Raw genomic sequence first — 14,867 nt, forward strand, 5'->3', positions numbered from 1 at the left:
CCCGAATAATAGTAAATAATAGTTTGACTGAAGTATGCAATATTGAAAAGGGCACAAGACAAGGGTGTCCGTTATCACCTTTATTATTTGTATTAACATTGGAGATATTATTGATTAAAATACGGAATTCGGAAAAAATTAAGGGTATTCAAATTAGAGATCAGGATTATAGACTGAGGGCATTTGCAGACGATCTGGTTGTTACGGTGACCCACCAGAAAATTCTGTTGTGGACCTGATGGAGATAATAATGCAATATGGGAAGGTTTCTGGATTTAAGGTTAATGTACAAAAAACTAAAATATTAGCCAAAAATATGACAGCATTGCAAAAGGCCCTTTTAGAAGGGTTAACTGGAATCGAGATTGTTAAAAGGGTTAAATATTTGGGGGTGTATTTGTCACCCTCAAATGCAAAGTTATATAAAAAATAATTATGAAAAGTTATGGGGAAAAATTCAAAAAGAATTGGAGAGCTGGGAAAAATTGCAATTGTCTTTACTGGGAAGAATTGCAGCAGTGAAAATGAATGTCTTGCCTAAATTTCCATTTTTATTTCAAATGATACAGATTCTTAAAAAAGATTCAAATTTGGAGGAATGGCAACGGGGTATCAATAAATTTGTATGGGCAGGGAAAAGGCCACGAGTTAAACTTAAGATTATGCAGGATACGCGTGAAAGAGGTGGTCTTAAAATGCCCAATCTTAAATTATATTATGAAGCTGCTGCGTTGTCAGGGATAAGTGACTGGATTAATTTGACACAAGGGAGATTATTAAATCTTGAGGGCCACGACTTGTTATTTGGCTGGCATGCATATTTATTGTATGATAAGAAGGTAGATAATGTGTTTAAAGTGCATATTTTAAGACAGGCATTGCTGAGAGTTTGGAAGAAGTATAGACATAAGTTAGACTACAAGATACCGTTGTGGGCAATTCCGAAACATGCAATACAAAACATAAATGTTGGCTTCAAACATGATGTGACTACGTACAAGGAGATCTTAAGTTTGGAGAGGAACGTATGGTGTTTGAAGCTGTATAATCTTTTACGAGATGAGAAGATTGTTCAAACTTGGTTTCAATATGGTCAATTACGGGCCAGGTGGAAAGAAGACCAGAAAATTGGTTTCTCAATGACTGATGAAAATTTGGTAAAGCAAATTAGAAATCAGGGTCCAGCACATATCAAACGGATATATCTTGCATTGATAGAAATTGACTCAGAAACAGAACTTGTTAAAGATTGTATGATAAAGTGGGCTCAGAATATTCAAGAAGTTATCACAATGGACACTTGGGAAAAGATCTGGGTGAGGAACGTAAAATTTACACAAGCTCAAAATTTAAGAGAAAACTTTTACAAAATGTTTTATAGGTGGCATTTAGATCCTAAAAAGCTTGCAAGTATGTATCCGAACTATCAACCTAAATGTTGGAGATGTGGTGGCGAAGATGCAATGTATTTTTTTTTTAATTCCATTTATATCCCGCCCTTCTCCGAAGACTCAGGGCGGCTTACAAGGTTAGCTTGTATATGGTGGACCTGTAAAAAGGTTAAGGCTTTTTGGATTAAAATTTGGTGGAATATGCAGAAGATTTTTAAGCAAAGGATAAAGTTTTGTCCACAATTGTTCTTATTGGGCATAATTACAGATACTAGTGTTTTTTTTTATTGAAAAGTTTTAAAATACATTTTATCTTTAACAATCCCCCCTCCCCCTCCCCTACCTATCCCTCCCTACCCCTCCCCCCTCTCCCCCCCCGGACTTCCCAGAAAACAATAAACTCTTAAATCTATCGCCCTCTAACTCATATAAGATAACTACAAACAATATTAATATTACATATAAAAAGAAAGAAAAAGAAAAAAAAAGAAAGGAAGATTCATTCAAATGCTAAGTGAAACTTTTTAGTCCCATATTTCTTCTGGATATATTCAATCCATTTTTTCCACTCCATAATATAGCGTTCTTGTGAGTGATCTTTCAAATAAGCCGAGATCTTTGCCATTTCTGCCAGGTATTACAGATACTACTGTTGTGGACACCAAGTTGATGTTGAATTTAATTACAGCAGCAAGACTTTTAATAGGTCAATATTGGAAGAAGGAGGAACTCCCGACTATAGAAGAATGGACTTTAAAAGTTTCTGACCTGGCCGAAATGGCAAAGATTTCGGCTTATTTGAAAGATCATTCACAACGACGTTATATTATGGAGTGGAAAAAGTGGATTGATTATATCCAGAACAAATATGGGACTAAAAAGTTTCACTTAGCATTTGAATAAGTTTTCTTTTTTCTTTTTTTTATGTAATATTAGTATTGCTTGTAGTCATTTCATATGAGCTAGAGTGCGATAGACTTAATAGTTTATTGTTGTTAGCATATGGTTGTTTATGATTGTTTTTTGCTTTTATACCTTGTATTTAGCTCTGGGAAGTTGGGGAGGGGGGAGGGGGGAAGGGGGGGAGGGTTAGGGAGGGCTAGGAAGGGGTGGGCGGAGGGAGGGGGGAGGTATTGTTAAAGATAAAATGTATTGTAAAACTTTTCAAAAAAAAAAAGAAAGAAACTGTTCCGCCAATGGACTTTGGCTTGGGTCTACTGGGACAGGCCAGCCAAAGGGACTCGGGTCGACCCGAAGCAAACGGGTCTCTTAGTCCTGGTCTACCCAGCCTGGCAGGTGAGCAGGTAGACCTTCCACGGCTCCGAGACATTCGGAATGCTCACGAAGGCCGCCAAACTATTTACAGGACTATGTTCAATACTTGAGATTGTGAATACCTAGGGGAAGGGGTGTTATGTATTGGCTTTAATTACTTGTACTCTGTTGAATGATTGCTAACTGCTGTGTCTGTTTGAACTCCAGACTGCTTGTCTCCAGGACTGTTAATTGTGTTTTTGTGTAAGAATTAATGCTTTAATTCTATTGGTCACCACCTCGCAGTGATCTCTATAAATCTATAAGGGGTGCTGCTGAATAAACATGTTGCTGTTTCACTGTTCTGCCTCGTCAATGCCTCACTGATCCCAAAACATAACAGTGGGGATCCTGGGGTTCTGGTGGAGGGGGATGGGACAGTGGTGGGATTCAAATATGTGAACAACTGGTTCTCTTTGTGAATGCTGCTTCCAGAAGTCCATTCTAGGCCTGGGCAACAAAAAATTAGCTACCAGTTCTGCCAAAGTGGTGTGAACTGACTGAATCCCACTACTGTGATGGGACCAGGGGAGGCTATGGGGCATGGTCCACTGGAAGAGCCTCGCCGTCCCTCTTGGGCCATGCGGGTGGTGGGCTCGAATTGCACTTACCTCCTCAAGGCTGCTGTTGCTGTGCTCGGTCTCTTTGGCCAGGTTGCTCATTGTGGGTGCAGGTGGGCAAAATGCATGGGTCAGAGGGAAGCCCATTCCCTCTCCATGTAAGGAGACCCAGCTTTGTAACCAAAGCATCCTCAGCAATAGGATGGGAGACCCCCAGGAGAAGAAAGGAGGGGGCAAGGGGATGGCAAAAGAGAAGCAGGCTGCTGGTGGCCAAGTGCTAGGGTAGGACTACCTTCAGACCCTCCCTCCCTCTCATTTCAATCTTCTTCCTTTCTATCTGTCTCCTTCCCTCCCTCCCCTCCTTCCTTCCCTGCCTCCCTCCTCATTCCCATCTCCTTCCTGTTTCCCTCCCTCCTTCTCATTCCCATTTCCTCCCTCCCTCCTTTCCTTCCTGTTTCCCTGCTCCCTCCTTCCTTGCCCCTCTTCATTCCCATCTTCCTTCCCTCCTTTCCTGCCTCTCATTCCCATCTCCTTCCTTTCTTTTCTGTTTCCCTCCCTCCTGCCTCCGTGCTTCTCATTCCCTCCTTCTTTCCCTCCCTCCCTCCATACCAAAGAGGAGAGGTTCGCAGCACTACCAGTGGCTGTTGCTTTCCCATGTGGGGGCAGTGAAAGGGAAATGCTTACAGTCTGCAAGCCCAGGCTGGGGAGTCAGCCATGAAGGTGTGGTGGGCGTTGCATCGATCTTGTTTTGTGGCAGCCTGTAAAGACAAAGAGGGGCTGCCCCTGCTGCCTCATCCTTGCCCCCTGGGCAAGCACGCAGGGTCTGGCATCCCTGGTAAATGTTTTGCCCCACAGGCTGACCACGTTCTGAGTGCTTCCTTTTCATCTCGAACGGAGGGGGGTGTTGGAGCTTGCTGAGGGGGTTGAAGAGCTTGCTGATGAGAGCCCTCAGGCAGGCCCCTCCCACCTGGTCACGACGGAGACCCAGCTGTGTGAGCCTGACAGCGTGGATGAAGATGACCCACAGCTGGCCCTGTTCAAGGACGCCCGACGCAGGAGGCAGTCAATCAGGAGTAAACAGAGGAAGGCAATGGGGCACCTCGGAAGGAGGCAGAGAGAAGCCACGCCCTGAACTGTATAAAAGGGGAATGCGTGGGAGGGCTGGTTTGCTGAAGGCAACCGCTTGAATAGTTCCTGTTTCATAGCTCCTGTTTCATGGTTGGTGTCTTGTTTTGCTCTGTTTTATGTTAATAAATTTGGCAGGCTTAATTCCAGCCTCTTGCCGTTTGTAAAGGGGTTGTCCCTGCCTTTTCTGCAGGGCTGGTAGCAAGCTGGTACAGAACAGTTTGCCTTCAGCCTCCCACCCCTTACTATTATTATGGAGCAGCTACGTGCTGAGAATGCCCAGCTCGCCCAGCAACTCACTTTGCTGGCAGGAGAAAGTGCCAAGTTGCGATGCCGGATAAATTTACTGGCAATCCAGAACTATTTCCTGCTTTCCTGGGACAATGCCAGCTCTTTATCAGCGTGAGAGCAGCTGATTTCCCCACTGACCGGGATAAGGTGGGGTTTGTGTTAAGCCTTCTTTCGGGTGATGCAGCTCGTTGGGGCACGCCTCTGCTGGCTCAACCTAGTCCATTGTTGGACAACTTTGTGGGGTTTTGTGATCATATGCGTCTGATGTATGAGGACCCTATTAAGACGCAGACTGCTACTCGACGCCTGAAAGCTCTGAGGCAGGGTCAACGCCCCCTACAGGGATATATCAGCGATTTTCGGCTGCTTAGCCAGGATTCCACCTGGAATGAGGCTGCACTTGTGGATGCCTTCCAGGATGGATTGTCGGAGGAGATGTTGGATGAGCTGGCCCGTGTGGATATTCCCTCAGACCTGAATGGGCTGATCCATCTCTGCCTGCGGATCGATGCTCGGTTGCAGCAGCGAAGGAGTCGCCATGCCACCCCACAGACCCCTGCAGCCCCTGTTGTGCGTGAGCCCCCAGTTCAAAGGGAGGAGCCAATGGAGCTGGGTGCCGCCAGGTCTCGTCTATCGATGACTGAAATGAACAGACGACGATCGGGGGGGTTGTGTTTTTACTGCGGGGACCCTGGACATTTGGCTGCTTTTTGCCCAAAGAAGCGACAGCGGGCATCAGTGACCGAGTCTGCCCCGGGAAAGTCCCCTACTTTTCTGTCGGGAAACACCCCGAGCCCGATCTAGACGGTGTGATAAATCGGGCGTCCCACAACAACACTGAGTGACGTCTTTCTGATGCTGCCTGTGGATCTCCACGGCATCTGATATTGGAGGCACGTCTGATCCTTCCTGGCAAGCCAGAGGGGATTCCAGTCCATGCTTTAATTGACTCTGGGGCCACTACAAATTTTATGGACTCAGCATTTGTGGCCAAATGGGCTGTTCCCCAGTGCCCAGTGGATCCGCCCATGTTAGTGGAGACTATTGATGGTCGAGTGCTCCTGTCTGGGCCAATTACAGCCGCCACGCAACCATTATGTATGGCCATCAGTTCCCATGTGGAGGCCATACTAGATGGTACCGCCCCAGACGCCTAATGGATCCTGAGAGATTCCAAGCGGTGCTGGGGTCTCCACCTGCCTCCATTGCTCACAGCTCGGCGGATGCCTTAGTGGAAGCCTGGGAAAGGGCAGCCACTGAGGCACTCGACCGGGTTGTACCCTTGCGGCCCCTGACCCGGCGCAGATCCCAGCGAGCCCCATGGTTTTCCGCGGAGCTCCGGGAGATGAAGCGTCGGAAACGGGGCCTAGAGAGCTGCTGGAGGTCCAGCCGATCTGAACCCGACCGATTGTGGTTAAGAACCTACATTAGGTCTTATCTCGCTGCGATGAGGGAGGCGAGGTGTAATTACTTCTCCACCCTCATCGCGTCCGCAGACAATCGCCCGGCCGCCTTGTTTAGGGTGACTCGCTCCCTTCTTAATCAGGAGGTGAGGGAGGATCCCTTGCAGGGTCGTGCCGAGGAGTTTGGTCAACATCTGTCGGATAAAATCGCTCGGATTCGGACCGGTTTGGACTCCAGCTGGGCAGAGTCTGACGATCAGGACACGGGCGGTCTTGTCAATGTTATCTGGGAGGAGTTTGATTCTGTGACCCCTGATGAAGTGGACAGGATTATGGGGAAGCTGAGTTCCACCACATGCTTATTGGACCCGTGCCCTTCTTGGCTGGTTTACGCAGCTAGGGAGAGGACACGAGGCTGGCTCCAGGCGGTTATATCTGCTTCTTTGAGTGAGGGTTATTTCCCCACCGTCTTGAAGGAGGCGGTGGTGAGACCTCTCCTCAAGAAGCCTGCCTTGGACCCAGCTGTATTGAACAACTTCCGTCCAGTCTCCAACCTTCGCTTTCTTGCGAAGGTTGTTGAGAGTGTGGTGGCGCATCAGCTCCCTCTAGTCCTGGATGAAGCGGATTATCTGGACCCTTACCAATCGGGTTTCAGGCCCGGGCACAGCACGGAGACGGCATTGGTCGCTCTGGTGAATGATCTCTGGAGGGCTCGGGATAGGGGATATTCCTCTGTCCTAGTCCTATTAGACCTCTCGGCGGCTTTTGATACCATCGACCATGGTATCCTGCTGCAGCGTCTCAGGGGATTGGGAGTGGGAGGCACGGTTTTGCAGTGGTTCTCCTCCTATCTCCTGGGACGCTCGCAGTCGGTGTTGGCAGGGGGGCAGAGGTCGACCCCTAGGACTCTCGCTTGTGGAGTTCCTCAGGGGTCGGTCCTCTCGCCTCTCCTGTTCAACATCTATATGAAACCGCTGGGTGAGATCATTCGTGGTTTTGGAGTTGGGTATCATCAATATGCTGATGATACCCAACTTTTTATTTCGACCCCAAACCACCCCAGTGATGTGATGTCCCGTTTCCTGGAGGCGGTTCGGGTCTGGATGGGGAGGAACAGACTTCAACTCAACCCTGACAAGACTGAGTGGCTGTACATTCCGGCTTCCCGAGACACCTGGGATGTTCCACCTCTTTCTATGGGGGGTGAGCTTTTACCCCCTGTGGATAGGGCTCGCAACTTGGGAGTCCTCCTAGATTCACGACTCACTTTGGAGGATCACATAGTGGCCGTGACTAGGGGGGCTTTTGCCCAGGTTCGCCTGGTGCGCCAGTTGCGGCCCTATCTGGACCGGGAGGCCTTGTGTACGGTCACTCATGCGCTCGTTACCTCTCGCCTAGACTACTGTAACGCTCTCTACATGGGACTTCCCTTGAAGACTACTCGGAGGCTCCAACTGGTACAGAATGCGGCTGCGAGAGTTGTCTTGGGAGTTTCCCGGTACTCCCTTTGCTCCGTGAGCTGCATTGGTTGCCAGTTGTCTTCCGGGTAAGGTTCAAGGTTTTGGTTATGATCTTTAAGTCCCTACATGGCATGGGTCCGCGATACCTCGAGGACCACCTGCTGCCGGCGTCGACTCCCCTCCGCCCTGTGCGCGCCCACAGAGAGGGCCTCCTCAGGGTGCCTCCAGTCAAGGAATGTCGACTGGTGGCCCCCAGGGGGAGGGCCTTCTCTGTGGGTGCTCCGGCGTTATGGAACCAACTGCCGGTTGAGCTCCGGATGGCATCAGACCTCCGATCCTTCCGTCGCGGGTTGAAGACCCATTTATTTGAACTAGCGGGTCTGGCCTGATGGGGGTACTTGGGTTTTTTATTGGTTTGTTTTATTATTCTGGTTTTAACTTGGGCATTAATTTAATTATTTTTTAATGTTTGTATTGGTGTTTATATTTATGCCCTGTGAACCGCCCTGAGTCCCTTTGGGAGAAGGGCGGTATAAAAATCTCAATAAATCTAAAATCTAAATCTAAATCCAGTTCTATATCACCTCAGAGCTGCATTTCCCCATGGTCTTGGGACTGGCGTGGCTCCGGGCGCATGACCCACAGATCTATTGGTCACAGAACTTGGTCACCTTCCCCAGCTTGCAGTGCGTGGACCACTCCCGCCATATCTGTGCCGGCCAGGTGGAGGGTTCCCCACCTGGCCGGCACAGATATGCCTTGCCTCCCGAACTGTCTGACTTTGCTGATGTGTTCAGTGAGACAGAGGCGGATCAATTACCCCTGCACAGGCCCTATGACTGCCCCATTGATTTAGTCCCTGATGCGCCTCTCCCAGTGGGGCGTTTGTACTCCATGTCAGACCCCAAGTTGGCTGCATTGCGGGACTTTCTGGAGAAGAATTTGGCTCACGGTTTCATCCGGCCCTCATCCTCACCAGTGTCTGCACCCGTGCTCTTCGTCAAAAAGAAGTCCTGCGAATTGCGACTTTGCTGCGATTATAGGAAACTCAACGCCATCACGGTGCGCAATCGTTACCCGCTGCCCCTCATCCCCGAACCCTTGGACCAACTCTGGGAGGCTATGATCTTCACGAAACTGGACCTGCGTGGAGCTTACAACCTCATCAGGGTTTGGCGGGGTGACAAGTGGAAGACGGCGTTTGGTACTCGCTATGGACATTTTGAGTACACGGTGATGCCGTTTGGCCTGACCAATGCCCCCACCGTGTTTCAGCATTTCATGAACGACATTTTCCGGGATTTGTTGGATCAGTTTGTCGTGATCTACTTAGACGACATCCTGATCTACTCCCCATCTCGTGAGGTGCACCATCAGCATCTCCATCAGGTTCTGCAGCGACTCCGAGAACATCGGCTGTTTGCCAAGTTGGAGAAGTGCCAGTTCTACCGGGTGACCATCGATTTCCTGGGTCACCGCATTTCTCCTGAGGGCATCGCCATGGAGCCGAGTAAGGTTGAGTCTTTGCAGAGTTGGCAACCCCCGCGTCGCGTGAAGGATGTTCAGCGACTTCTTGGGTTCGACAATTATTACCGAACTTTCATCCCTGGGTTTGCTGCCTTGACAGCCCCCCTCACCCGGCTCCTGCAGAAGAAGACTCGGTTCCAGTGGAACGCTCCAGAACAACAGGCTTTCCAGACTTTGAAGGAAGCCTTCATGAAGGAGCCCATCTTGAAGCATCCTGACCCGCAACGGCCGTTCGTCGTGGAGGCGGACGCCTCTGACATTGCCATTGGGGCGGTGTTACTCTAGTCAACGACGCCCAGTGGTACCCTCTTCCCTTGTGCATACCATTCACGAAAACTGAACCCTTCGGAGCGCAATTATACAATCTGGGAGAAGGAGCTGCTGGCCATCAAATTGGCGTTCGAGGCCTGGAGGCATCATCTGGAGGGAACGCGGCATCAAATCGAGGTCTGGACGGACCATAAGAATTTGGAAAGCCTGCAGACCGCTCGGAATTTGAACCAACGCCAGATCCGGTGGTCTCTTTTCTTTGTGAGGTTCGACTTCCGAGTTCGGTATATACCTAGCGGGCACAATCAAAGAGCGGATGCTCTGTCCAGGAATCCCGAATATTCCCAAGTGGAAGACAAGCTTCTGCCCAGGACAGTGATCCCCGTCGAGTCTTTTGCTGCGGTGCGGGAGCCGGTTAATATACGGGCTCGGATCCGGGAGGCACAGCAGCTGGAGGTGTGGGTGGCTCAGCGGAAGGAGGAGGTGGGGCCAGATTTTCCTTGGACGGTCACGGATGGACTCTTGTATTATCGTGACCAGCTCTACGTTCCGGGAGGGCCACTCAGGGGACTCATCCTCAGCCAGTGTCACGATAACCCAGCGGCAGGGCATTTTGGCCTGTTCAATACCCTGAACCTGGTCTCCCGTACCTTCTGGTGGCCCTGAGTCCGACACGACGTCCAGTCCTATGTCACCTCCTGCATCCCAGGCAGGCAGGCCAAGTCAGCGACAGGGGCCCCGCCTGGATTACTGCAGCCCTTGCCGACACCCAAAAGACCCTGGGGGGCTGTGTCCATGGACTTCTTGACGGATTTACCCCCATCCTCTGGTTTTACGACAGCGTATGTGGTGGTGGACATGCTGACCAAGATGGCGCACTTTATCCCCTGTCACGGCTTACCGTCAGCCCGCGCCACTAGTCGTATGTTCATTCAGCTGTTGTTTCGGCTGCACGGCCTCCCTGATAGAGTCATCTCTGATAGGGGGGCCCAGTTTACAGCCCGCTTCTGGCAGGAGTTGATGCATGCGTTGGATATCAAGATTTGCCTCTCGTCCGTGCATCATCCTCAAACTGACGGGGGAACCGAGGAGGTCATCGGTATCCTGGAACAATATCTGCGCTGCTACGTCAATCTGCAGCAAAACAATTGGGTGGACTATCTGGCCATAGCTGAGTTTGCATTTAACAATTCGCAGCACACCTCCACACAGATGACACCATTCTTGGCCAATGTGGGATATCACCCCCGGTTTTTTCCCCTTTCTCCCGTGGACTCACCGGAGCCGGCAGCGAACGACTTCATGGCAGAGTTACAGGCGATCCATCGATTGGTGCGACGTCAGTTAGAGAAGGCCAAGGCCGATTACAAAAGGTTTGCTGATCGGTCAAGGCGGGATACGCCTCCACTATCGGTGGGAGATCGGGTCTGGTTGTCCACCAGGAACCTACCGTCAACACGGCCGGTGAGAAAGTTAGATCACCGATATTTAGGACCGTTCCCAATCGAGGCTGTCATCAATCCGGTCGCTTATCACTTAACTGCCACGTTCCCTGTTTTTCATTGGTCTCTGTTGGTCCCTGAGCAACCGGCCTGTTCACTCCGCCGAGCGGAACCTCCCCCATCAGAACCTCGTGATGGAGACAGCACCCCCGAGTACGAGGTCGCCAGCATCAGGGACTCCCGTTGGCTGAAAGGTCGTTTCCAGTACCTGATTGAATGGAAAGGCTACGGATCAGAGGAGTTCACCTGGGAAGACGTGACCGTCATTCATGCCCCTGCTTTTCATGAACAATTTCCATCCCGACCGCATCCGGATCGGCAAACCCGGGGGAAGGGCCCTGCGGTGCGGGATAGTGTTGTGATTCAGGGTCAGCCTGTGGGTTCGGCAGTTGGGTCGGACGACTCAGAGGAGGAGGGGGATGTTGAAGAGCTTGCTGAGGGGGTTGAAGAGCTTGCTGATGAGAGCCCTCAGCCAGGCCCCTCCCACCTGGTCACGACGGAGACCCAGCTGTGTGAGCCTGACAGCGTGGATGAAGATGACCCACAGCTGGCCCTGTTCAAGGACGCTCGACGCAGGAGGCAGTCAATCAGGAGTAAACAGAGGAAGGCAATGGGGCACCTCGGAAGGAGGCAGAGAGAAGCCACGCCCTGAACTGTATAAAAGGGGAATGCATGGGAGGGCTGGTTTGCTGAAGGCAACCGCTTGAATAGTTCCTGTTTCATAGCTCCTGTTTCATGGTTGGTGTCTTGTTTTGCTCTGTTTTATGTTAATAAATTTGGCAGGCTTAATTCCAGCCTCTTGCCGTTTGTAAAGGGGTTGTCCCTGCCTTTTCTGCAGGGCCGGTAGCAGGCTGGTACAGAACAATCACTTTGTTGTTTGTATCATATGATTTATGTTGATATCACTGATATAACTTACGATTTATGATTATTGTATTATGATTATGATTTATCACTTGTTGCTTGTATGTACACTGAGAACGTATGCACCAGAGACAATTTCCTTGTGTGTCCAATCACACTTGGCCAATAAAGAATTCAAATCTATTAACGGTATATATGGCAATGACCTTGGAAGATGGGAAAGTACTGCAGCCAGGACAACAGCTGGATAAGACGTAGCTTGGACCATGCTTCCCAACCTTTTTGGCTTTGCAAACCAGTGGGGGCGAGGGGAGGCTCTGCACAAGTGGCTGGCAAAGACATGCGTAGCTCCAGTTGTTTGAATGGTTGGCACATACATCTGCCACTTGTGCAAATGTGCTCGCCCACTGCTCATGCAAGTGGGGATGCATGCACATTCTTGCCCACCACTTCCATGGTCCGGTTCTGAATCGCTCACAGCCGTACTGGACCGCAGCCCAGAGGTTGGGAACCCCTGTCGTAAACCACAAACCAAGTCTGAATAAACAAGTAACAATTGCCCAATACAAAATTAAATGTCCCACCCATAAAGCTTATGCAAGCAACTACATTCCCCAGTATGAATATTTGGCGGGCTTTTTATGCAACGCCCAGTCCTTAGTCTCAGGAGCAGCCGATGACCTTGGTTCCCATGGGACAGAAGATTATTTTGACTAACAAAGCACCTGGGCAAACCTCTTCCCTCTGTTGTATGTGGCAACCTAGAATGAGAAGAAAAAAGTCTGCAGCCATGCTCATTGTAGACTTGACAGAATGTGAATGTGGCAAATGTCTCAAAAGGGGCACTCCATAGTTTCTTGAGCTGTAAAGGCGACAGGGGAGAAGTGTACTATTCAGACTTGCAAGATTCTATTAATGAAACCTCACAATAAAGTAGAGCTAGTATTTGGGGGTATGCTTCTTACCTGGAATACTTCGTGAGGCTGACAGGAGGGCTTTGTGATCCCCTCAAATTACATCTTCTGTAAACTTGCCAAACTTAGTGCTGAAAATAATCATTTAGAAAAAAGTCAAAAAGCACCAGTGCCAATAGAGTAATTGATGGATTCCACTACTATTTCCCTCCACTGAGAAAGTTGTGCATTTATTCCTATTTAACTTTTTGAGTGAGTAGCAATTAAGAGCAATTAATATAAAAGGATAGGTCCTCATAATTAGTTAAGACTGCTAAATTTCTTCAAGATAAGAAATTTTGTCAAAGTAATTAAAAATTGAAAACATACAGAGCCAACAGGATCACATTCCTCCTCCTCCACACTCTAATTCTAGGGGGTGGATACAGCAGGATATAATCTTTGCAGAATCCATGGTGATTTTCTTTCAGTCAGGTTAATTCTTTACGTGATTACCTCTGATGCCATTTTCATCAGTTTGTCCAGATTATTAGGCTGACCAGCCTGTGATCTCTTGGATCCTGTTCCTGATTAAACACATACTTTGAAGTCCTCTGGCACTGAGCCCAGTTTGAATTACAAATTAGATATTTTGTCTAGGTTCAGTTTCATATTTGAGTTTTTAGAAATCTCTGTGTTGGGTGCCATCAGGACTGGTGATTTATTGTCCCTCAAGACAACAGTGTGCCTGGCTCAAGTCTGCCTTCAACCAGAAAAGTTCACTACATGACTTTAGACTAGCCACTCTTCTAGCCCAATCTATTCCACAAGTTTGTTATTGGGGAGAAGAAGGAGATCCATGCAGGCTGATTTGATCTCCTAAGGATAAGGCAGGCAATAAATACATCAAGTAAACAAAGAGATCAACCCTGACTGCTCTTTAGAAGGCCAGATCCTGAAGTTGAAACTCAAATACTTTGACCACCTAATGAGAAGGAAGGACTCACTGGAGAAGAGCCTAATGCTGGGAGAGGTTGAGGGCAAGAGAAGAATGGGATGACAGAGAATGAGGTGGCTGGATGGAGTCACTGAAGCAGTAGGTGTGAGCCTAAATGGACTACAGAAGATGGTAGAAGACAGGGAGGCCTGGAAGAACATTGTCCATGGGGTCACGATGGGTCAGACATAACTTTGCAACTAACAACAACAACAACAACAAAACAAAGATAGCATATTTCACTGTATTCTCTGTTTTGAGAGCCAGTTTGTTGCAGTAGTTAAGACTAGGCTAGAAACCAGGAGTCTCTGAGTTCTAGACCCATTTAAGTTACAAAGCTAGTTGGGCCGTCATTCTCTCTTAGTCCTAGGAACTGGGCAAGCCTCAGCCAAGCCATTTCCAAACATTTGCCAAGAAAACTGGAGGGATTTATGCAGACAGTCGCCAAAAATAATGTGGCTCAAAGTCGCAAACACATATAAAAGTTGTCATTTTACAATTTTTTCTGCCAGAATTTATTCTTTCATGTACGAATTAGGACAGTCAGTTTCTTGGATACATAAGAGTCATCTTCTTCCACAACTGCAAAATAACATTTTAAAAATCTTTCCTATAAGAGCAATAACCACTTTTCATTTTACGCACATACCTTGGGTTTTTTTCCCCCATCTCTGATCTCTTTTCAAATTTTTCCTTTCAATTTGCAGGGGCACTTTATACAAAATACCTGCTTTAAAAAATTGAGTATTTGAGCGCTGATGTCTGACCTAGCAAGCAGCTGTGTAGGGCAACAACTATTCATTCTGGAGACATTTTGCAAATTAAACAATTATCACCCATACTCCTTTTCAGCTGTCTTTAAAAAGCATGAGAAAGTCTTGCAGTTGACTACAATTCAGGTAGTCCTCACTTACTGACCTCAATTGGGACTGACAGTTTCATTGCTAAGCAGCATTGCAATGAAATGTAACTGAATTATATCAATTCTGACTGTGGGTCATTAAACAAATCACTGTGGACTGTGAACTGCAATGTCACATGATTACAACTTCCTGCCATCTTCCCCACTGACTTTGCTTGCAAATGAAGATTATGTGACAGCAAGATACTATTACTATTGTAAATATGCACTAGTTGCCAAATACCCTAATCATGAGCTTTTGATCGTGGGACCTTGCAATGGCCACAACTTCAAGGACTAATTGTAACTCTCCTTGATCAGTGCCATTGTAACTTCAAATTGTTGCTGAATAAGTGGTCAGTAAGTGAA

At 48.3% G+C, this 14,867-nt stretch overlaps 1 protein-coding gene across 1 annotated transcript in view; it reads left to right on the top strand.

Annotated features, from left to right (window-relative positions):
* Positions 1–14,867, top strand: part of PSD (pleckstrin and Sec7 domain containing) — a gene marked incomplete at both ends in the record, with an annotated part of 230,222 nt that overhangs the window by 208,242 nt on the left and 7,113 nt on the right. The gene's annotated exons all lie outside the window — the stretch shown is intronic.

Source organism: Vipera ursinii (genome assembly GCF_947247035.1).
Source record: "Vipera ursinii genome assembly, chromosome: 5".
In the NCBI taxonomy this organism is placed as follows: Eukaryota; Metazoa; Chordata; class Lepidosauria; order Squamata; family Viperidae; genus Vipera; species Vipera ursinii.